At 36.9% G+C, this 24,692-nt stretch overlaps 1 pseudogene across 1 annotated transcript; it reads right to left on the bottom strand.

Moving 5' to 3' along the window:
- Positions 1 to 1,943: 1,943 nt before the first annotated feature.
- Positions 1,944 to 23,165, bottom strand: LOC148005600 (rho GTPase-activating protein 20-like; annotated as a pseudogene). The gene is made up of 7 exons (XR_015620578.1): positions 22,959 to 23,165; positions 19,370 to 19,608; positions 14,057 to 14,187; positions 12,655 to 12,813; positions 8,968 to 9,153; positions 3,425 to 3,611; positions 1,944 to 2,108 (listed from the first exon to the last, which is right to left on the bottom strand). The product of XR_015620578.1 is annotated as a rho GTPase-activating protein 20-like (transcript).
- Between the last annotated feature and the right edge of the window lie 1,527 nt (positions 23,166 to 24,692).

Below are 24,692 nucleotides of genomic sequence, written 5' to 3' on the forward strand. Positions count from 1 at the left end.
TGTGAATTCTCCAGCATTTGGGACCTCAATCCAGAGAATACAGTGTCCTCGGAGTGAGGCACCACAGTAAGAATTTGCCTTTTCTTTACAGAGGCACAGACTGACCATGATCCATGTATATACACCTGCATGTGTGCATTTGTGCCATTTCATGCTGCTGTCTGTGGATGCCTGAAGAAAACATGGGAGTTACAGGTTGTACTGACTAATTTTGTGTGTTAACTTGACACAGGCTGCAGTTACCACACAGAGAGGACCCTCCATTGAGGAATTGCCTCTATGAGGGCCAGCTGTCAGGCATTTTCTCAACATCCCTCCATGGCGTCTGCATCAGCTCCTGCTTCCTGACCTGCTTGAGTTCCTGTTCTGACTTCTTTGGTGATGAACAGCAACATGGAAGTGTGAGCTGAATAAACCCTTTTCCTCCCCAACTTGCTCTTGGTCATGATCTGTGTGCAAGAGTAGAAACCCTGGTTAACACAGTGTTTGGAACATGTGGATGCTAGGATTCAAGCCCAGGTCCTCTGGGAGAGCAGCAGTGCACCTAACTGCTGAGCCATCTCTCAGGCCCACGCCCCTTTGTTACTGTGTCCATGTCTGTGCATGGCAAGTGCACTAGAGTACGTGTACCTGTGGGATCCAGGAGTGTCGTCCTCCAGGAGATGGACTTCAGCCTTGAAGGGACTGCTTGACCCAGGTGCCATGACTTTAACTCATGGCCTCTACAAGATCAATATGAGCTCTGACCACGGAGAGATCTCTCCAAACTTTCTCCTATCTTTCCTATAGATTTATTTTACTTATTACATGAATGTGGTTACATGGTCTGTCTTTAGACACACCACTAAAGGACTCATTACTTATGGTTGTCAGTCACCCTGTGGTGCTAGAAATTGAACTCAGGACCTCTGGACCATCAGTATTAACTGCTGAGGGTGTCTAGCCAAGAGTATGACTTTCAAACATTTCTTCTTGACTGGCCATGGTAGCTTGCTCCTGTAAATCCTATACACAGGCACACACAGATGAACCAATTTAATGAGCATGATGTTTCATTGCCACCTAAAACACACTTTTAAAGCCGTCAGAAACTTCTGTCATTTCTAAAAGCCTACACTGAATAGAAAATATCAACTCCATTCCCTGTCCTGACTTGAGCCCTGGTTCCATGCACCATCCTACTGCCGCTCTCTGTGACCCATCACCGTGCAGGTCTTTCTATGGGCATCAGTGCACCATCCCACTGCCGCTCTCCATCTGATCTCTCCCTAGTGATTCTCATGGGTGTCTCTACCTTGGTCCTACACTTCCTACTTCATGCATTGCCATCCTAGTGTGAGGGAAAAGGGAAACAGTATTTATCTGAGGAAACGTGACATTTCACCCTAACTTCCTCCTCCTTCTGTCCCATGACCTCTCTGCTTCACCATCTCACTGAGGAAAAGGTCACATATCCTACTTAATATGGCCGCCGAGACAGATGGGCTAGTGCAGACTGGAGTCCCAGCAGCCCTCACTGAAACCTAGAGAACTGGGGATGCCAGGACATCCTCACCCATGTAGTCAGTTGGAGCAACACAAGGCGTTTGTCTCTAAATGGCTGTTGGGCTAAGTTAAATTGTTGTTGACTCAAATTAATTTGACACGTTAGACATGACAGCTGGAACTGACCTTTGATTTGATGGGTCCTATGTGGAGCTTATGGTTATGGAAGTTCCTAAGATTAAGAAACCTCACAGCACCCGGAACATAACAGGGGATGTGGGCAGCTTGACCCTGGGTTGAATCAAGCCAATTTTTTCAGGGTGAGCAACAATATAAAATGATTGGAAGGCACGGAACAAAATGGCTGCAGCTGGGCTAGGGAAGTGGCCTTCACTGCTCCTCTAGACTCCATCCGACTCTGCACTCATGTGCACAGGCCACACAGATTCACACACATATACACAGTGAAAAGTATTTTTATTATAAAGTTCAAATACACAGAGAATAAAACCAAGGGCACAACATATACCAGTAGTTTTATAAATGTGTGAGTATATGTGTACATCACAGAAACATGCATATCCAGCAATCCAGGCTTCTGGGGGCATCAGGTCCTCTTGATGCTAAACAAGGAAATAAATTACAAAAGACATCTTTAGGCCACTTCAGGCAGTGATGACCCTCAGAAAACTGCAATTATACCATGCTCGACTGGAAAGAGATAACACACATCCAACCCAGCCTCACATACCGGCTTTTCCCGAGAGTCTTCAGCCTTTGATGGGCACAGCTCCCCTACAGAGAGGGGCTGTCGCTGTGGAATAGATGGCGGGTTAGGAAGAACACACAGCTAGAGAGGATGATCTGAGCCAACCTGAAATTTAAATTCAGCTGCAGTTGACCCTTAATGGGAAAACAGCACTGTAGAGTTGGAAGGGATCACAGATAAGTGAACAGAGCCACACAGATCCAGTTAGGAACATGGCGTTCAGATGAAGCCTCGTGTACCCACATTACAGAAGTGGGTCCCTGCTCCCTGGAAATGACATGAAGGTCAAGCGTCACTCAGACTGAGGAGACTCTGGGTACTGGGCAGAGCCTTTCATGAGCATTGATTCCAAATTGCTTTACAGTTTTTTTTCTTCTTTTCACCCCTCCCATTCCCCACCCACCCCACACCCTGAGGTGATGAGGGAACCCAGGGCTTCCTGCTCACTAGACAAGTGCTCTACCACTGAGGCAAATCCACATCCCCTCCTTTCTAACATTGTATCCTCTGGGATATTACTTACTATATATAAGTAAATCTTTTTCTTCATGTAGGTTTTGTAGTGGATCCTGTGCAATTTAATATTTATGCTAATGCTAAGCATTTGGCAAAATTGTCTCTCATAGGAAATTAAACAAACATTATTTTTGCATTAAAATCAAAAAGCATGTTGACAGTGGTACAGGACTTAAACATGCAGAATCTCTAAAGGATGTATAAATTAAAACATTGTTTCTAAATGATCTTATCAAAAATAATAATTTCATATGCATGAATCCTCTATGACTTAAAGACCATAGGAAGAACGGCAATATTGTGGGATTCTTACAGAGGCTGAATAAAGAGTCTGTCATACTTACATGTGGTATATATAGTACCTAAGTATTTGTGTGTGTGTCTGTTTGTGTGTATACATATAAATTATATATACATATATATTGGTTTGTATATACATATGCATACATTTAAGTATAATTTAATTAAAGTGTTGGTTAAAAAGTTTTTCCATACTCTAATATCATTTTGTGCCCAAAACTGCTCTCATATTTACAAATTTATGAAATAAGTGAATGATGTCATCCTTCCATTCATTTGATGACTAAATAAATCTTGGTTCACCTGTAGGACCTTACTCCTGCAGAGCAATGGATGAAATTTTTAATTTTTCACCATTATCGCATGTCTTCTTGTTGTGGCCAGCTAGGAATTCTTTCATAATAGGTGATTTGCCAGAAGAGTTTATTGAATCTGCACAAGTCTTTAAATCCTCAGATCTTCTGTCAATATGTTTATAAAATATATTATAATTTCCAAATATTTGATGATAGTTGTCGATCATGATTTGTATAATGGACATCTGTAATAACACAAGGCAAAACAAGATTGTCATTTCACATGGTTTACAAAATTGAAATTTAAAAATGAAATCCAAAACTATGAGGAAAATAACAGTTGCCACAGACAGGAATGCATGATATGAAGTTTCTGAAATGGAGACTCTAAGTTCTCTGCATTTTACCAAAACTTGTCAAAATTTAAGGCATACTGCAAAGAATAGAAGAACTACTAAACCAAAGCAACATTTCAAACCTGATGTGCTGCCAAACACTGTGAGTTAATCTAATTAATGACTGTCATTCATTGACATTTTTAGGGGGTAGGGGGGTTGGGGGTTTCTGTTGGGAAGTTTTGAATGGGATGCCATTCTAGTTCCAGGCATGGCAATACCCTCTTTGTGACGACTTTCTGGTGGCTTAAGTCCCTTGACCCTCCTGATAGAAGTATACCATTGCCTATAATTTGAAATTACAAAATACAGGTGCCCATTTTCAATGTACTTTCTCTGCTACATTTTTGCTTCCCAAGATAAGAGACATCAGGTTTCAGCTTGCTGTTTGTTTTTTTTCCCTTTATGCAGACATGCTCCTCTGTCATGACATTGAAGTGCTATACTCTATCAGCATTTCTAAGTCCCAAAGAACCACTTACTTGAATGTTTCCCTGGTCATATTGTTTTCTTTTTTATTATTTTATTTATTTATATTTCAAACGTTATCCCCCTTCATAGTTCACCTCCACAAACCCTGTATCTCCTCCCCCTGCCTCTATTACACTGCTCCCTCCCTCACCTATACACTCTGACCTCAACAGCCTAGCATTCCCTAACCCTGGGTCATCAAGCTTCCTTAAGACTAAGCAGCTTCCCTCCTAGTGATGCCAAATAAAGTCATCCTCTGCTACATATTCAGCTGGAGCCACAGGTTCCCCCATGTGCAATCTTTGTTTAGTGTTTTAGATCCTGGTGTTTTATTAAAGCAAAACAAATGTACCTGAGAAAAGAAGTTGGTGAGAAAAGGGAGTTTAATGGAGAAAATGCCTCCATCAGATTGACCTAATGTACAGAGAAGTCTAAAGGATATTGTCCTGATTAACCTTGGAATTTGTAGGTCCCAGATCTCCAGGATGGTGCCACCCTTGAGCTATTAGTCAGAAAATGAAAGGGATGAGGTACAAGGCAAGAGGCAGAACTCCTTGTTCTTCAGCTTGTACTTCAGTTCTTGAATCCAGGTTCCTGCCCTGCTTCAGTTTAGGCCCTGATATTTCTCAGGAGTTAACTGGTAACTCCAAGTATATCATGGAGTGCAACCTGTCTTCCATAAGTTGCTTTTTATCAGTGTTTTGTCATAGCAATCATAGAAAATTATAACACTTCCTAAATTGAGCAACACTGATAAGTTACTTTTCTTCTGAGATTATGACTTAGGTTAAGTCAACTCTACTCATCACATATTTCTTACCAGCATGCAGCTGAGTTTATGTTTGAGCAGTCCTGCACAAGATAGTCATATTTTATATGCAGATTGCAGAATAGCTTTGCTTGTTTGTTTTCATGCTTGACCATACAAAGGAATATATTTGAAAAGAACTGCCCTCCTGAGAGACACAGCCAGAATACAGCAAATACAGAGGCGAATGCCAGCAGCAAACCACTGAACTGAGAACAGGACCCTCGTTGAAGGAATCAGAGAAAGAACTGGAAAGCTTGAAGGGGCTCGAGACCCCATATGAACAACAATGCCAAGCAACCAGAGCTTCCAGGGACTAAGCCAAGACCTAAAGACTATACATGGACTGACCCTGGACTCTGACCTCATAGGTAGCAATGAATATCCTAGTAAGAGCACCAGTGGAAGGGGAAGCCCTGGGTCCTGCTAAGACTGAACCCCCAGTGAACTAGACTGTTGGGGGGAGGGCGGCAATGGGGGGAGGATGGAGAGGGGAACACCCATAAAGAAGGGAAGGGAGAGGGGTTAGGGGGATGTTGGCCCGTAAACCGGGAAAGGGAATAACACTCGAAATGTAAATAAGAAATACTCAAGTTAATAAAAAGAAAAGAAAAGAAAAGAAAAGAACTGCCCATAAGAGAAGAATCATTAATAGTTATTAAGAGTGAAAAATGAATTTTGTTGCTTCATTTGGACATGCGCTTTGATTCAGGCTTGGATTTTAGGTTTCCGGGAGCTTGGTAATAAGAAATTACCTATAAAAGGTAAAAGTCCTATAAAAGTCCAAGCCAAGTTGAGTCCTGGGTGAGAATACTATTCATGTGTGTGACATCACTAATTCGTCCTTCCTGTGGACTTAATCCCTGGAAACTACTAGTTAAAAATGTACCCTGCTTTCTTTCATTTTTTACTTTTTTGTTGCCTTTTATCCTTTTCAAAATATATGTGTTTTTGAATCTCTTTAAATTTATCATCATGCTCACAAGTAACTCTCATTTTATTTTTCAACCCTTCCAACTATCTCTTGATAACAATCCCCCCCTTGCAAAACTTCAAAAATTAAAATTAAATAAAGTTTTAAAGTTAAATTAAAAATCAAACAAAAAATTAAAATCCTTTTAAAAAATGCAGTCTGTGAGATGTGGTGTGCTATACTATGTCACAAATTATACCCCTTTGTCCAAAAAGGTTTACTTGCAAATGTACATTAAAATAAGTCACTGGCCTGCTTCAAGCCCTCTGGATTTTGCTACACCATCAATACCGGAGCCTCCCATATCCTTCTATATCCTGGTATCTTGCTGTAGCCTTTAAATCATTGTGATCCTTCACCTTTGAATCTGCAGGACCTCCCCCTTCATATGCTCCAGCAGCAGGATCTAGGCCCCCTACATATATGTAGCAGATGTGCAGCTTGATCTTAGGTATGTACCCTAAGTATTAGTGTGTGGTCTAGCTCTGACTCTGTTGTCTACCACTTGATTGCTTTCTTTTAGCTGGGCTGCTTTGTCTAGCTTCAGTGGGAGGAGATGCACTTATTCCTGTTGTGAATTGATGTATGAGAGTGAGTTGTTGTTCATGGAGATTCTACACTACTAAGATGAAGGAAAATGGAGTGGAGAAGGGGTCGTGAAGATGAGACTGTAATCAGGATATAGAGTAAATAAATTAGTGAATAAATATTTTTTCTTTATTAACTTGAGTATTTCTTATTTACGTTTTGATAGTTACTCCCTTTCCCGGTTTCTGGGCCAACATCCCCCATCCCCTCCCCCTCCCCTTCTATATAGGTGTTCCCCTCCCCACCCTCCCTCCATTACGGTCCTACCCCCAACAGTCACAATCACTGGGAGTTCAGTCTTAGCAGGACCAAGGGCTTCCCCTACCACTGGTGCCCTTACTAGGCTATTCATTGCTACCTATGAGGTTGGAGCCCATGGTCAGTCCATGTATAGTCTTTAGGTAGTGGCTTAGTCCTGGAAAGCTCTGGTTGGTTGGCATTGTTGTTCATATGGGGTCTCGAGCCCTTTCAAGCTCTTCCAGTCCTTTCTCTGATTCCTTCAATGGGAGTCCCCTTCTCAGTTCAGTGGTTTGCTGCTGGCATTCGAGTATGTATTTGCTGTATTCTGGCTGTGTCTCTCAGTAGAGAGCTACATCCAGTTCCTGCTGGACTGCACTTCTTTGCTCCATCCATCTTGTGTAATTGGGTGGCTGTATATGTATGGGCCACATGTGGGGCAGGCTCTGAATGGGTGTTCCTTCTGCCTCTTTTAAATTTGCCTCCCTATGCCCTGCCAAGGATATTCTTGTTCCCCTTTTAAAGGAGTGAAGCATTCACATTTTGATCATCCGTCTTGAGTTTCATGTGTTCTGTGTATCTAGGGTAATTCAAGCATTTGGGCTAATAGCCACTTATCAATGAGTGCATACCATGTGTGTTTTTCTGTGATTGGGTTATCTCACACAGGATGATATTTTCCAGTTCCCTCCATTTGCCTATGAATTTCATAAAGTCATTGGTTTTGATAGCTGAGTAATATTCCATTGTGTAGATGTACCACATTTTCTGTATCCATTCCTCTGTTGAAGGGCATCTGGGTTCTTTCCAGCTTCTGGCTATTATAAATAAGGTTGCTATGAACATAGTGGAGCACGTGTTGGGGCATCTTTTGGGTATATGCCCAAGAGAGATATAGCTGGGTCCTCAGGTAGTTCAAGGTCCAATTTTCTGAGCAACCTCCAGACTGATTTCCAGAATAGTTGTACCAGTCTGCAATCCCACCAACAATGGAGGAGTGTTGCTCTTTCTCCACATCCTCACCCACCATTTGCTGTCACCTGAGTTTTTGATCTTAGCCGTTCTCACTGGTGTGAGGTGAAATCTCAGGGTTGTTTTGATTTGCATTTCCCTTAGGAGTAAAAATGTTGAACATTTCTTTAGGTGTTTCTCAGCCATTTGGCATTCCTCAGCTGTGATTCTTTGTTTAGTTCTGAACCCCATTTTTTAATAGGGTTATTTGTCTCCCTACGGTCTAACTTCTTGAGTTCTTTGTATATTTTGGATATAAGCCCTCTATCTGTTGTAGGATTGGCAAAGATCTTTTCCCAATCTGTTGTTGCCATTTTGTCCTAACCACAGTGTCCTTTGCCTTACAGAAGCTTTGCAGTTTTATGAGATCCCATTTGTCGATTCTGGATCTTAGAGCATAAGTCATTGGTGTTTTGTTCAGGAAATTTTCTCAAGTGCCCATGTGTTCGAGATGCTTCCCCACTTTTTCTTCTATTAGTTTGTGTGTATCTGGTTTGATGTGGAGGTCCTTGAGACCTGAAGAACTTAAAACTGCACTTGAATACATCAGTGGTAAAGTAATTGAAAGTATACAAAATAGTATACACGAATTTGTCACCTACATACACACACACACACACACACACACACACAAATACGCACACACACACATATGAAATACATATATATATGAAATGTACTTTTATATGACCATTAATTCACTTTATGTGAATATTTAATAATATAATAGTCTAATTACTGTGAAATACAACTATTATATACTCCAAAAAGAGGGCTGGAATGAAAAAAAAAACAAGCAAATCCTGGGTAATCAGGATTTTATTAAACTTCACTCTAGTCTTCTTTGACTACCATTATATGTGAAGCATACTCTTGGTCAAAATCAGTATCTATTCAGAAAGAACAAGAGAAAGACTGAAATGATTCACTTATTTTAAACTACATTAACCATCTTTCTTTCCAAATCTTCCTGAAACAGATCGATATATATTCCACTCCACTCCAGAAGAATGGAATCCTAGGGTTTCCTTTTACAGAAATGATCTTTCCAAAGTGTTCCTACTTCCTGCATTACAATGAGAATTTTGTTCCCAAAGGCAAAAGTCAGATCTCCTTACCTTTCTTGATACATCACTCCCAAACCATGCATCCTTTGTAGTCTGATCCCACAAAACATAAGGAGCTATCCGGATAGATAACCTGTTAGTGTCTAAATTATTCGTGGATGAGTCTCTTATTATTACTAATACCAAATGAGATGCTTTAGAAGGATAAAGTTTGCCTGAGGAATCTTCAGTAGAAGTCTAAACGAAGAAAAGGGATAATTTTATTTTAGACCATCTGAAAACTAATGTTAGTTACAAAACTAACTATGAAGAAAACAGGGCAAATGTTTTGTAGACCAACTCATAGTATAACCAGAATTCAAAAGACGTATAATATACAGGTAGAGTACTACAAAAAATATTTTCTGTGAATCATTTTACTGTATAAAATCATGGGAACATTTTAAAAGTATGAATGAATTTCTATGTAATAGATATTTGACTGCTACCTACAGAAGCCAGAGGAAGGTGTTGGGATATTGGTATTAGAATGAATGGGATTGTTGCAGACCATGTGTGTTCTGTGTATGAAAACATCTAGTGTTATTAAACATCAATCCATCTTCCCAAGCACCATGGAGTGGAGACACATTTAATATCTAATGTAGTATAAATCCATGTAACATTCTTGTGACACTCTAGAACGTAAGGAGCAGAAAGCACTCTAGTGACCCTACACGATGCAATTATAAAAGGTTCGGTACAGCAAGACAGAGATGCATGGCGCCTGGGTAGCAAGTGGAGCTCAATGCTCCTGTTACACACAAAAATCATTCTCTGGAGTATTGCACAGAAAAAAGATTCAAAGAAGTCAAAGCTATACCTGACCTAGACTGTTTGAGGTAGTTATATTTGAGAAAGAAGTATTCAGTAATAGCTTCATGTTCTAATCAGTGACATATATTTAGCATGTGGTATATTCACAGTAACATGGTAATAATACTAGGATGCAAATAATCCACAGGTATTATACACACCTCTTTCTTTTAATTTGTTTCACACAGGAACTAAACCAATACTCTATGCTGACCTGCACACAAGGTGCTGCATAGGCTGTCTTCTAAACTGTGACAGTTATAAAGGAGAAGACACGCAGGTGGGATTACAGACATGGTTCAACACTCTAGTTTGAGAAATAAACATGTTTAAAAAGTGACAATACATGTCTGTGCTAAGGAAACCTCTTGGTTTTTCCAACCAGAGTTCCTTCATCTGGGACGCTAAGCCAATTCTCATATAAGTCAGAAGTAACTTCCTTCAATGTTTGCAATGAAGTCCTTTTTTTAAATGAAAATAAAAAAGTAATGGTCAATGTACATTTTAGAAAGAACATGAAAAGCATTTTTGTTTAAAATTAGCAGTTTAGACCAGTGATTTTCAATTTGGGAGTCATAATCCATTAGGGGTTCACATATCATATATCTTCCATGTCAGATATTCTCTCCATTTTTCTTTATAATTCTTACCAATAGCAAAATTTTAATTGTGAGAAAGCAGCAAAATGATGTAATGGTTAGTAATCACCAAACCATAAGGAAATATATATTAGTGTTACAGTATTAGGATGGCTGAGAATCATTGGTTGAAAGCATATTACATAAAAGACTCCCAAACTTCTATCTCCCCAGAATCTTGGATCAAATGTGGAACCTATATGCAGGATCTTGTGTTTTCTTCCCTAAGACTAGAATCAATGAAGCAGTGTCCTAGTTGCTATAGCAATGAAATAAACCTATGGTCTGTTCAAATTGCCTCTCTTGACTTCTAGTCCACACCATGACTTGCAATCATAGATCTGCACTCCACTTCCCAGCCCAAAGCTCTCTCTGCCTTGAAAAACGCCAGATGGTATGTGCAATATCCAGACAGGAACCTATCATAACTGCCCTCTGAGAGGCTCCACCCAGCAGCTGAATGAAATAGGCTATGTAGAGTCACAGCCAATCATTGGCTCTCATGAATCAATCAAGGACTTGTATGGAAGAAATGGGGGAGAGATTCCATGACCTGGAGGAGATAGGAAATCCACAGGAAGAGCTACAGAATCAACTAAGCAGCACCACTGGGAGCTATCAAAGGCCGAATTAACATCTAAAAATCCTGCAGAAGCTGCAGCATGACCTACAGCACAATTTCTAGCAAATGTAAAGCTTAGTCTCCTTGTGGGTCCCCCAACATGTGGAGCAGGGGCTATCTGTAAGCTGTTGACTGTGAAAACCTGTCCCTACCTGGCCTTAGGGGGAGAAGATGTGCTAAACCTGAAGAGAGTTGATGTGTCTGGGTAGGAGTACAACCCAAGGGTCCCAATTCAGCTCAGGGAAGGAGACAGAGTCTGTGAGGGGAGAATAGGTAGGGGGCAGCATACAAGACATAAAATGAACAAACAAAAAATATAAAATGATGATGATGATGATGACGATGATGATGGTTTAAAAATCCACCAAAACAATCAAACCAAAACCAAAGTCCTCTTCTTGGAATAGGCAACAATCAAAAAATGACAGCACCCAAAATTAACTCATCCTGACTGTATAATTGTTGAATCTGTACTTTAGGTTCACACAGCGTAAAGCTGTTGTATACACATACACCTTGCTTACAGACCCAGCAGGAATAGTGGTGAAGCTTACTTATTTTCCATGTGAGAAGATCTCATAGTTTCATGTCTTTTTCTTAAAATTTGTAAATATTCAACTATTTAAATTTAGTTGTAAGCATCAGATTGTTTGAAGAACAGAAACTGTCTTTTGCAAGAAATACAACAATGAACTTTCATGTTGTACTAAGGATAGCAAGCCATAAAAATGGAAGAATCATAGGTGCCCTTATACCTGTAAATTGCTTTGAATACACACGGCTAACTTCAGTAAGGTTTTAAGTTTCTGGCAATGAGAATCAGACACACTTGGCAAGCTCAAAGGCCAAGGAAGTATCATTCAGTACCTTTGCCTAATGTTAGTAAGCATAGTTAATCCCAGAGCATTATTTTTACTATTTATGTCTGGGCCATAGCTCCACACACTTCTGAAAGGTGAAATCAGATCATGGCCCAAGTAAAAATAAAACAATGATATTTGCTCTAGAGTCACTGCAGCTCCCTGGCAAGTTAGGAGTGTTAGTGTGTTAGACAAGTTAAAAGTAGGTTAGGCTAATACTTGAATATTTGACATGGAATTAGAATGGCAATATCTGGCAAAAGTGAAAGTGCTGAATTATTTTTTGTTTGAGAAGGTAAACGATTTCTTGTATATACAAGACAGAGGGTAATGTTCAACATCGATAGCCTATTGTAGGTGAGTGTTGGACTTGTCAATTTGAACTGTTATTTGTGAAGGATATTTTTGGTAAGTATTATTTAATACATGCATTTAATAAAGCACATTTTTACCACCATTATAACTTGTTCAGCTATTAATTCACAGGGTATGTTCAGAGGTGAAATCAGTGGGAATGTTTGTAATGCCAAACTAAAGCCTATCGCATATATGAGGATGTTAACTTCCAACAGAAGCTGTTCACCTGCTGTTCTTTATGATGAATCTTTGGGTTTGTCAGACTTTTACCTGCCATGCCTCTTATCAAGAGGTCACGTGTCCATAGTTCTAGGAAACAGTCATCATCATGTAATCTTAAGGAGAGAAAGCACATATGCATCTCTAGAGGGATGCTTAATGTTGGTGACGTGAAAACCTTCCTTACCTTCAAGATAGATGCTATTACAAGCATGCATTCTTTATTCCATTCAATGAGTTGTTCACTGTCAATCCTCTCTCTGAGGCACCAGTGTGAATTTTCAGGTAGAATTTTGAATATGTGATCTGATTTTTGTCCTTTCTCTGCAATTATGGATAACATATCCTGTGTGGGATAAGGATAAGCTTGTAGTATTAGAGATCCACACCTGAAGCACAAATATGTCTTTTATTGTGATCCTGAGCAAGGACAGTTTTGGCTGCACAGCTATAACTGAGAGGAATAAAGTAGTCATTGAACTTTTTTCTGTTTTAGCTTCCAAATACATTTTCTTCCCTAATCCATTTTTTCCCCAATTTGTCACATCATGGTTTTGTTGGACTTCTGTTCCCCAAAGCATTTTGGTGAATGGTCCTCTATTACTTTGTGTTTCCTTCTATCAATATCTTTCTCAAGCCTGGCATCTTAAGTAAATATTGGCATATTTCCCTTCCAGAGATCAACTCACTATTTTACTTACTGTTCATCCTGGCCTCTATTATGAATCCTAACTTTTGTGTTTTGAAGAAATATTTTTTCACCATATTTCTGAGACTTTTATATCCTTATTCTGTGACTTCTTATTTTCAACTATGTCTACAGATGCTTTCACATTTAAAAGCCCAAGCATATTTCTATCATTCTTCCATAATTTACTCTGTAAACATGACTACCATGCATAGGTTTACTCCATTTTAAATTGATTACACGAATACAAACAAGGTTACCAGAAAATTCTGCTCTAAATTACCTAAGAAATTGGCAGTAATGCTCATGTGTCTAACAGGATAAATTTGTTCACAAACACCATAAATTCCTATCACAGCTATAGTGCTAAAATAGATGTTGGATACTAGAGATATATTTCCAAAGAAGTTTAGTAACTCATTTAAAATGGATTAAGCCATATTAGATGGCATTTAAATATAGTCCACTAGGATAAATGATGTTAATATATATATATATAAAAAGTGTGTTCATCTAATTCATTGATAATTTAAAGGAAAAGCCTACAGATATTTTTAAGTATTGAGTAATTTCAGAGGAAATGATATTAAGGGAGATTCCAGAGAAATGTGGAGTCATAAAGATGCTGCAAGACTTTACTGTTGGGTAATTAGTGGGGCACTTCCATAGAATTATTTCCTCCAACATGCTGGTGGGTTTGAATCTTTGATGCAGTCAGTGTAAAACATGGTAATGGTATTTCTTCTCTTTTTCTTTCAATTACATTATTCAAATTACAGTGGAAATTATTTCTGTTTTAAAATGATCTTACTCTCATAGATTGGTTATCTAAACATTCTTCAGTTTGATTAAATAGCTTACTGAGAACAAAGGTGCTACAGAAAGCCAGAATGATACTCACAAGTATTGGAGCAGGCAGCTTTCTGTAGACATAAATGCTTGTAAGATTTTTGCCAAATAAGCATTTCTTTCTTGGTGGTGCTGGATCAGAATATACTGGTGGCTTGGTATATATATAGCCTTTCTGTTTCTCTGCATATAAGAAAGAAGGGAAATCATTTTTGAAACTGAACTCTCTTTAACCTTGTATATCCTTTGCATTTGTCACACCAAATCAAAAAGAGATATGTGTTAAAGTACTAGAAACGTAGAAAACATCAAGTAGACACATAATAGTCAAAGGCTAACTGAACATAGAAATAAAAATACAAAAAGCTATGAATGAAAAAGACAAAGTCATACATAACATTAACTACATTAGACTAATACCTGAATTTTCAATGGATATTCTAAAATATAGTGGGCCCGCATCAACGTTCTCCATGTTTTCAAAGAATACAGATACTAGCCTAGACTTTATTACTGAGCAAAAGCATCATTCATATCAACAAAAGAGGAGAAACATTACATAGTTTAAGCACCACTAAGTCATTTCTCATCATCAATACTGGTCTACAAAAGGCAAACAGCAGGCTGAAGATAACGTACATATACACAAGAGGACATAAATGATAAATAACCCTGTAGTCATTCAAAAAAGAGGGGGAAAAGTATGTGTCAACAAAAAAATAACAAGGACCCATAAATACTGCTCATTAATAACTCTAAGCATTAACTGTCTCATACCAATAATATACAGACTATCAGTTTGGGTCAGAAAACAGGTTTCATCTTTCTCCTGCATTCAAAAAATACAGTTGTTTTAGATAAAATCGCATACTCGTGTTTGCCATGCAATTGCCTATATTTCTTTGTCTAGGTTTCAGGTCCCATTTAGTTTTCCATGTTCATTGGTGTTGCCTTCTTCAGTTAATGTTTAGGAAGTGACGTTGGTGGGGCTTTATGGGTGAGGTCAAGGGAACATGGCAGAAGACTGCGAGGAAAGAAATTTAAAAAAATCACTACAGGATGGTTTAGAATTTTTACTGTTTAAATCTCCCTGATTCATGAACATGTGGGAATCTTTCGATATATCTGATATCTGTTCAATTTATAAGACATTATGTTTTGTTTTGGGTTGAATATTTTTTTTCATTTTTTTCTTTTGTTTTTGGTTTTGTTTTTTTAATCATAAAAGCCTTTTATTTCTCGGTTAGAATTTTCCCAAGAAACTTAATACTTTTAAAAGTTACTGTTAATGACAGGTTTTCATTGATTTACTTTTCAGTAAGTTTGTGATTTTTACAAAGGAGTACTCACTTTGTGTGTTAATTTTGTATGTTGCTACTTTTGAAAGAATTTACAAGATATCTGATTATTCTTATGGAATATTTAGGCTCACTTATGTTTACTATCATACAATTTTCAAAAAGACATACTTTGAATTCTTCATTTCTAATATATGTCCCCTTGGTCACATGCAGTTTTAATATTATCTTAATTGTTTACATAGGCTGTATGAAACAAGAGTAGATTGAGTATGACCAAAAATCAGCAAAGGAAGCCATTGGTACCATAATATTTCATAAATAACTTGATGAGGGGCAGCACACACTATAAGGATATTCTAGGTGATAGAATCATTATCATCCTTGCAGACATAAGGCGCTCACTGCTAAATATTCTTCAATTAACTCAATATGGTAAGCATTCTTATTGCTAGAAATTTCAACTTTTAATGTTTTAGACTATTGTCAATTAAGGCTAATTGCAGATGTGGAAAGAAGAAAACTAAAGTAACCAAAAAGAAGGAATTGTATATTTATATAACATTTATATCATATTATTTTAGGAAAATGAATTTATCTTGTCAGAGAGGAGTGAAAATGTGTGACTTGGACAAGTCAAAGGACCTGCACGGATGATCCTAAAGAGAAATAACAAGATACCAAATGTTGAACTTTAAAAGCATACTTAGGAATAACATTTTTTTTCTGAGAAACCAAATGAAAGACCCAGAACCATGTTCAATTCTATGGTAAAGAAAATACATTTAAGTCTAATCAAAGAACAGTTGTTTTGAACTGAGCTGTTACTGTCACTTATTGAACCTATTCTGCTATCTTGCCACAGTGGTTATCATTGTACTTTATAGGTATTACAGGTGGGTACAATTATCAATTGCTTCCCTAACGTGTCAACTTGCCTACTGTTTTATCTACCTTAGAACTTTGACTTAAACCTAGGGGCTTCTAAGACATATCCAGGTAGATTGCTGAGATTCCTTGTAAGATTTATTTGGCAACTGGCACTCAAGCCCCCAACCTTGAGAGAAATCCGAGTGCTACCCGACACATCCAAATTTTGGGGGAAAGCCACAGAAAATACTTTAACAATTGGTAGAATTTCTCTCACCAGGATTGAAATCATGGCCGGAGCTAGAAATCTAGTCCGATTTATGTAGCTAGTTTGGTCATAAACTTTAAAGTTGATGACACTAATTTAATAAATTAGTGACGTTCCTTACAGCATTTAAATATTAGTCCTATATGTATCAACAACTGGGGCCATCATCCTACGTCAAAGAAGCCTCTTTGTATAGAAAATGGAGACCATTACAGAAAACAAAAACTTGGACACAATGAAGAGATAATTGCATTACAAAAAATCCAGCACCAGTGAATACATGTACATTAGAGCTAAATGCTCTGTAGCTCAGGGACCATTGTAGAAGAAGGGTTACAAATACTGTAAGACCCAGCATACTTGAAAGTCTGTTTTGAAATTGCCTCTCATAAAAATTGGTGCAAAATCACAATAATAGCAATGTCAATGCAGTGTTAAGGCAATGATCAAAATTTCACTTGTCAAAAGTTATAGGCAGCTAATTATGACTGATAGACTGATAGAATATTAATTTTTCCAGAAATGAACTGCATATGGATTGTCTAATACACACTGTATATCATGGAAACCATATTCACAAACAGAATAAAATGAACTCAGGTAATATTCATATTTTTAAAGATATAAATATATATATGTATATATATATGTGTATATATATATATATATATATATATATATATATATATATAATCATGTACAAAACAATATTGAAATGAGTATGAAAGTGCAGTGACTGTGATGGACCTAAGGGAGAAAAATCAGGTTACAGTGCTATAATTCAATTTTTGATAAAAATTTAAAATAATACTAGTAATAAATGAAAACATTGTGAACTTATAGTAATGGGAGTTCAGGAAGGACTAAGAACAGTAAATATGGAAATTATCAATTTCTTTACTGGAGGTTTTCTCTAAGATTTCCATTTCTCAAATTTGTATTACAGACACTTTTGAGATGGACAAACCATGAATAAAGAATATTTCATGTTGAGGCCTCAGGTGATGAAGAGATATATAAAAAAAAATGCTGTATGCTTCTGTGCATTTCTCAGTGTATGTAATGTATGCATGCATGCGTGTGTGTGTGTGTGTGTGTGTAAAACACGTGCAGATCACATCACTGGTGATATATATTTAGAGCTTAATTAGAACTTTGAGCTTATTAACATATGAGGAGCCTCCAGTATTGGTCTTTCTGTCTCTTTTAATTTTTGGTCATTTTGATCATTACTGAACAATATGTCAGGAATATCTGTCCAATAAGCTTCTGCTAATTACTGTCTCTGACTGCCATCTCCATTCAGGTAGAAACTTCTCGTTTAGAGATGATTGTGCTCCAATACCTAGTTTTGTTTGTTTTTTTTGTTTTTTGTTTTTGTTTTTTAAAGATTTATTCATTTATTATATATAAGTACACTGTAGCTGTCTTCAGATACACCAGAAGAGGGCATCAGATCTTTTTACAGATGGTTGTGAGCCACCATGTGGTTGCTGGGAATTGAACTCAGGACCTCTGAAAGAGCAGTCGGGGCTCTTAACCACTGAGCCATCTCTCCAGCCCTTGTTTGTTTTTTAATGTATGTTTTGATGACCCAAATTCATGTTGCAAAGTCTAAATCTCAATTGCTTTAGACACTGGATTATCTTTCCAGGTCATTTTGTATATTCTAAAACCATGATACACCTCTAAGTTCATCCTGTGTGATGATTAATTTTGATTGTTAATGGAATTTTATTTATAACTTTCTATGGCACGGGATTCTATGCAGAATTCTGAGGTATTATTCAGTGTCATTAGCTTCTGGCCACACATTGGTAACTGAGGTGGGAAAACTAATACTATAACTGGGCTGTAGAGGCAGACTGAAAAATTTTCCAAAGACTGTGTAGGACCATGAACAAGGCACATTGGAGTGTAAACAATAACCCAATATAATAACATTTGTTACAATAGCAAACAATATGAAATATGCAGCATAAAGTAAGTACAATGAGTGAAAACTATTTGTAACTAATACGGTGAAATATAAAGCTAATATAGTATCTTGGAATAATTCTTCTGATATGATTAAATGGGAGGTAAAAGGGAACATTAAAATACAATGACCTTAGACTTTCTTAAATCATGCACTACCACTTATATGTGGTAGTTGTCCTGTTTTGTCCTGCTAAACGAAACATAAAATGTCATCATCAGACAAATATTCTCAGATGATATATTCACATCACTTAAGATAAGGGTAATATTTGGGTATATTTTCTTAACTTAATTACTTCAGTTAAAAGTGTATTTGAATTTGTGTGCTACTACCTGATAATCAGGTGTGTCTAACCTCTTTATCATACCTCTCATAGGTTTTGTAGTGAATCCTGTGCAAATTAATATTTTTACCAATGATAAAATTTTGAAAAATATTGTTTCTCATAGGAAATTAAACAAATATTAGTATTTTCGTGCTAGGAAAACAAAGCATGTTTCACAGTGGTGCAGGGCTTAATCTTGCAGAATGTCTAATCAATTTTTAAATCAAATCATTGTTTCTAAATGATCTTATCAAAAATAATAATTTCATATGCAAGAAATTCTCTAACTTAAGGACCATAGGAAGAAAGGGGGGAGAATATAGCAGACAATATTGGTGGATTCCCTAAATAAAGAATGTGTCATACATACCTGAATGTATCCAGATGTATTTCAGTATATGAGTATATATATATGTGAATATATGTGTACATATATATGAATATATGTATAGATGCATATATTTAAGTATAATTTAATTAAAGTGATGTTTAAAAACTTTTCCCATACTCTAATAATCATTTTGTGTCCCAAAGCTTCTCTCATATACACAAATTTATGACATCATGGAATGATTTGATCAAATGATTCCATTCATTTGATGAATAAATAAATCTTGTCTTACCTGTAGGACCTTCTTCCTGCAGTGCAGCATATGAAATATTAAATTTTTCATCAATATCATTGGTTTTCCAGTTGTGGCCAAGCTATGGCTTTTGTCACAATAGGAGATTTTCCAGAATAATTTATTGATTCTTTGTATGTCTTTAAGTCTTCAGACCTTTTGTCAATGTGTTTACTAAATATATCATCATTTCCAAATATTCGATGATAGTTGTCAATCATGATTTGTATAAGAGACATCTGTAACACCACAAGGCAAAAACAAGATTGTCATTTCACACAGTTTACAAAATAAATTTAAAAATGAAAAGAAATACTAGGAGGAAAATTACAGATAGGAACCCATGAAATGAAATCTCTGAAATGAAGACTGTAAGTCTTTTGCATCTTTACACAACTTGTTAAAATTTCATGCCTATTGCAAAGAACAGAAGAACTATTTAACCAAAGCAACATTTCAGAACTGATATGCTGCGAAAAACTGTGAGTGAACCAAATTAATGACTGGTGTGTTAATTTTTTGTGTGTGGGTGGGGGTAGCTCTTTATTGTGATGTTTTGAATGGGATGCCTCTCTAGTTCCAGGCATCGTAATACCCTCTCGTTGACAATTTTCTGGTGCCTTGGTCTGCCTGGTGAAGTATGCCACTGCTTAGAATTTGTAGTTACAAAAGGTAGGTGCCCATTTTAAATGCACTTTCTGTGCTACATTTTTGCTTCCCAAGATAAGAACCATCAGGTCTCAGCTTCCTGTTTGTTTTTTCTTCTTTTCTGCAGTCGTGCTCCTCTGTCATCACACTGAAGTGCTATACTCGCTCAGCATTTGTAGGTCCCAAATAACCACCTACTTCAATAAGTTTCCCTGGTCATGCTGTTTGATTTTTTATTGTTTATTTCATTCATTTACATTTCAAACGTTATCCCCCTTCACAGATCCCTTCCACAAATCCTATATCTCCTCCCCTGCCTCTATTGCAGTTTTCTCTCACTTGACCACACACTCCTGCCTCAACAACTTAGCATTCCCCTACCCTAGGCCATCAAGCCCCTCAGGACTAAGCATCTCCCCTCCTAGTGATGCCAAATAAGACAATCCTCTGCTACATATCCAGCTGGAGCCATGGTTCCCCCATGTGCACTCTTCGGTTGGTCTTTTAAATCCTGATGTTTTATTAAGGCAGTAGAAATGTGACTGAGAGAAGAAGTTGGTGAGAAGAGGGAGTCTTAATTGAGAAAATGCCTCCATCAGATGGACTTATTGTATAGTGAAGTCTAAGGGATATTGTCCTGATTAACCTTGGAATTTGTAGGGCCCAGATCTCCAAGATGGTGCCACCCTTGAGTTATTAGTCAGAAAAAGAAAGATATGAGATACAAGGCAGGAGGCAGTGCTCCTACTAGGCTTCTGCTTCAATTCTTGCCTCTCTGTTTTATTTTTAGCTCTGACATTTCTCAGTATTTAACTGGTAACTGCAAATATATTGTGGAGTGTAACCTGTCTTCCATTAGTTGTTTTTCATCAGTGTTTTGTCACAGCAACTGTAGAAAATTATGACACTTCCTAAATTGAACAACACTGGTAAGTTACTTTTCTTCTGAGATGATGACTTAGGTTAAGCAAACTCTATTCATCACATATGTTTCTTCTCAGCATGCACCTAAGTTTATTTTTGAGCAGTCCTGCACAGGATAGTCTTATTTTATATGCGGATTGTACAGGATAGTTTTGCTTCTTTGTTTTCATACCTGACCATACAAAAGAATATATTTGAAAAGAACTGTCCATAAAGGAAGAATCTTTAATAGTTATTAAGAGTGAAAAATACATTTTATTGTTTCATTTGGACTAAACATGCAGTTTGATATAGTCTTGGATTTTAGGTTTCCAGTACCTTGGTAATTAGAAATTAACTAAAAAAGCTACGTTTCTAGTTCAAGTCAAGTACAGTCCTGAGCAAGAATCTTATTCAAGCTATCCCTTGGGCTATCATCCTCCATTGTGAGTAACATCATGATATCTTCTTTCCTGTGGACCTAATACCTGGGAGCTACTAGTTAACATGTACCTTGCTTTCTGTCATATTTACATTTTCTTTATCTTTTATCCTTTTCAAAATATGTGTCCTTTATTGATTCTCTGAAATTTCTAATCATGCTACTAAGTAACTCTCATTTCATTTTTCAATCCTTCCATATATCCCTTGGAAACAATCCCCCCTCACTAAATTTCAAAAATTAAAATTAAATAAAATTTAAATTTAATTTAAAAAAATCAAACTAAAATTTAAAAAATAAATTAAAAATACAGTGTGTGAGATGTGTTGTGCCATAAGTGGTCACACATTATACCCTCTTGTCCAAACAGATTTTCTTGCAAATGTATAATGAAATAAGTCTGGTTTAAGCTATACTATACTCTCAATACTGGAACCTCCTGCAGATGCCTCTTCTTCTATATCCTGGTATCTTGCTGTAGCCTTTAGTCATTGTGATCCTTCAGCTTTAAATCTGCAGGACCTCCCCCATCATATGCTCCAGCAGCAGGATCTAGGGCCCCTATATATATGTAGCAGATATGCAGCTTGATCTTCAGGTATGTCCCCTACCAGTTCATATGCAGGCTAGCTCTGACTGTGTTGTCTACAACTGGATTGCTTTCTTTTATCTGGGCTGCTTTGTATGGCTTCATTGGAAGGTGATTCACTTATTCCTGTTGTGAATTGATGTATGAGAGTGGGTTGGTGTCAATGGAAGGTCTACACTACTGAGGTAAAGAAGAATGGAGGGAAAAACAGGTTGTAAAGGTGGGACTTGGAGGAAGGGACTGCAATCCGGATATAAAGTAAATAACTTAGTGAAGAATATTGATGTATATGTGTTTATAATAAAATTAACAGCTACAGTATACATGAGGATCATAAAACTGTACCTGAAATAGGTTAGTGATAAAATAATGGAAAGCATACAAAATAATATACACCAATTACTCATCATTACATATGTATATACATATACAAATACATGCACATGTACAAGTACACTTAAACGTATATGTACAAACTCACACTCATACACACACTCACACACACATATATATGTACACAAACACACGCACGCACACACACACATATATGCAATGTGCTTTAATATGACCAGCAATTCACATGATGTGAATATTTAGTAATATCATGGTCTCACCACTGTGTAACACAACTATTCTATACTCCAAAAATAGGGCTACAATGGAAAAAAACAAACAAAACATAGGTAATCCAGATCTTTTAAAATTTCACTCTCGTCTTCTTGGATTACCATTACATGTACAGATTATTGTTGGCTAAAACATCAATATCTAAATCAATATCTAAGAAGAAAGAAGAACAGTAGAAAGAAATGACTAACTTACTTTAAACTACATTAAATATTTCCCTTCCCAAATCTTCCTGCAATAGATCAATACATATTCTACTCCACTCCATAAGAATGCAATCCTAAGGTTTCCTGTTAGAGAAATCATCTTTGTAAAGTATTCCCAATTACTGAATAATAATTAGACTTTTGTTCCCAAAGGCAAATTTCAGATCCCCTTACCTTTCTTAAGACGTCACTCCCAAATAATGAATCTCTCGAAGTCTGACCCCACAGTACATGTGGAGCTATGCGCAGAGATAACCTGTAACTGTCTAAATTATTCATGGAAGAATCTTTTATTATTACTAATACACATATGAGATGTTTTAATAGTATAAAGATTGGTTCTGGGATCTGTTGCAAAAGGCTAAACACAGAAAAAGGAGAATTTTAGGTTAGACCATCTTGAAAATAATGTAAGCTAAAAATCTAACTACAAAGAACAAATAGGGTAAATGTTTTGTAGACCAACTCATAGTATAATCAGAATTCAAAAGAAGTAAGAATATATAGCTAGAGTATTACATAAAATATTTTCTGTAAATCACTTTTCTGTACAGAATCATGGAAAAAACATTTTTCAAATTATTTACGAATTTCAGTGTACTAGATGTATGACTGCTACTTACAGAAGCCAGAGGAACATGTCAGGAATCCCTGGTAACAGAATGAATGAATATTGTTGCAAACCATGTATGTTCTGTGTGTGAAAACATCCAGTGTTATCAAACAGCAAACCACCCTTCTTGCCACCATGGGGACACATTTAATATCTAATGTATTATGAATCGACGACACACCCTTATAACAATCTAGAACATAAGGAGCAAAATCAGACTCATGACTCTACTCAATGCCCTGGTATTAGAATGAATGAAGATTTTTTGAAGACCATGTGTGTTCTGTGTATGAAAACATTCAGTGTTATTAAACAGCAAACCATCTTTCCAACCATCATGGAGTGGAGACACATTTAATATCTAATGTAGTATGAATCCATGTAACACTTTTGTGACACTCCAGAACATAAGGAGCAGAAAGCACACTAGTGACCCTGCAAAATGCAATTATAAAAGCTTCGCTACAGCAAGACAGAGATGCAGGGCTCCTGGGTTGCAATGGGAGCTCAAAGCTCTGGTTAAGTATGAAATCATTCTATGGAGTATCACACAGAAAAATGATTCAAAAAAGTCAAAGCTATACCTGATCTAGACTTCTCTAGGTAGTTATAGTTGAGAAAGAAGAATTCAGTAAGAGATTCCTGTTCTAATCAATAACATATATTAACCATGTGAAATATTCACAATACCATGGTAACAATTCTAGGATGCAAGTAACCCACAGGTATTATACACACCTACTTCTTTTAATTTGTCTCACACAGGAACTAAACCAATACTCTAAACTGACCTGAACATGAGGTGTTACATAGACTGTCTTCTAAATCATGACATTTTTAAGGAGAAGGCTCCCAGGTAAGATTACAGACATGGTTCAACACGCTAGCTTGAGAAATGGGAATGTTTAAAAAGTGACAATACATGTCTGAGCTAAGGAAACCTCTTGGCATAGAACATCATTCCAGCTTATAATCCTGTAAACACAAGCCTATGTACCTTACAAAAAGCATTGCTTATATATTGGTGTAGTCCCCCCAAGTGTTTACTGTATCATTACTTTGGCATTACTTTGGCATTAATTTTTCCACCCAGAGTTCCTTCATCTGGGATGCTAAGCCAATTTTCATAAAAATCCAAGGTTAGTAAGCTTCCATCAATGTTAATAATAAAATCATTTTTTTATTGAAAATAAAACAAAAAAAGTAATGGTCAATGTACATTGTAGAAAGTACTTGAAAAACATTTTTGTTTAAAATTAGCAATTTAGACCAGTGATTCTCAACTTGTGGGTCAT

Source organism: Rattus norvegicus, chromosome 5, assembly GCF_021556685.1.
Source record: "Rattus norvegicus strain SHRSP/BbbUtx chromosome 5, alternate assembly SHRSP_T2T, whole genome shotgun sequence".
NCBI classification, from domain to species: domain Eukaryota; kingdom Metazoa; phylum Chordata; class Mammalia; order Rodentia; family Muridae; genus Rattus; species Rattus norvegicus.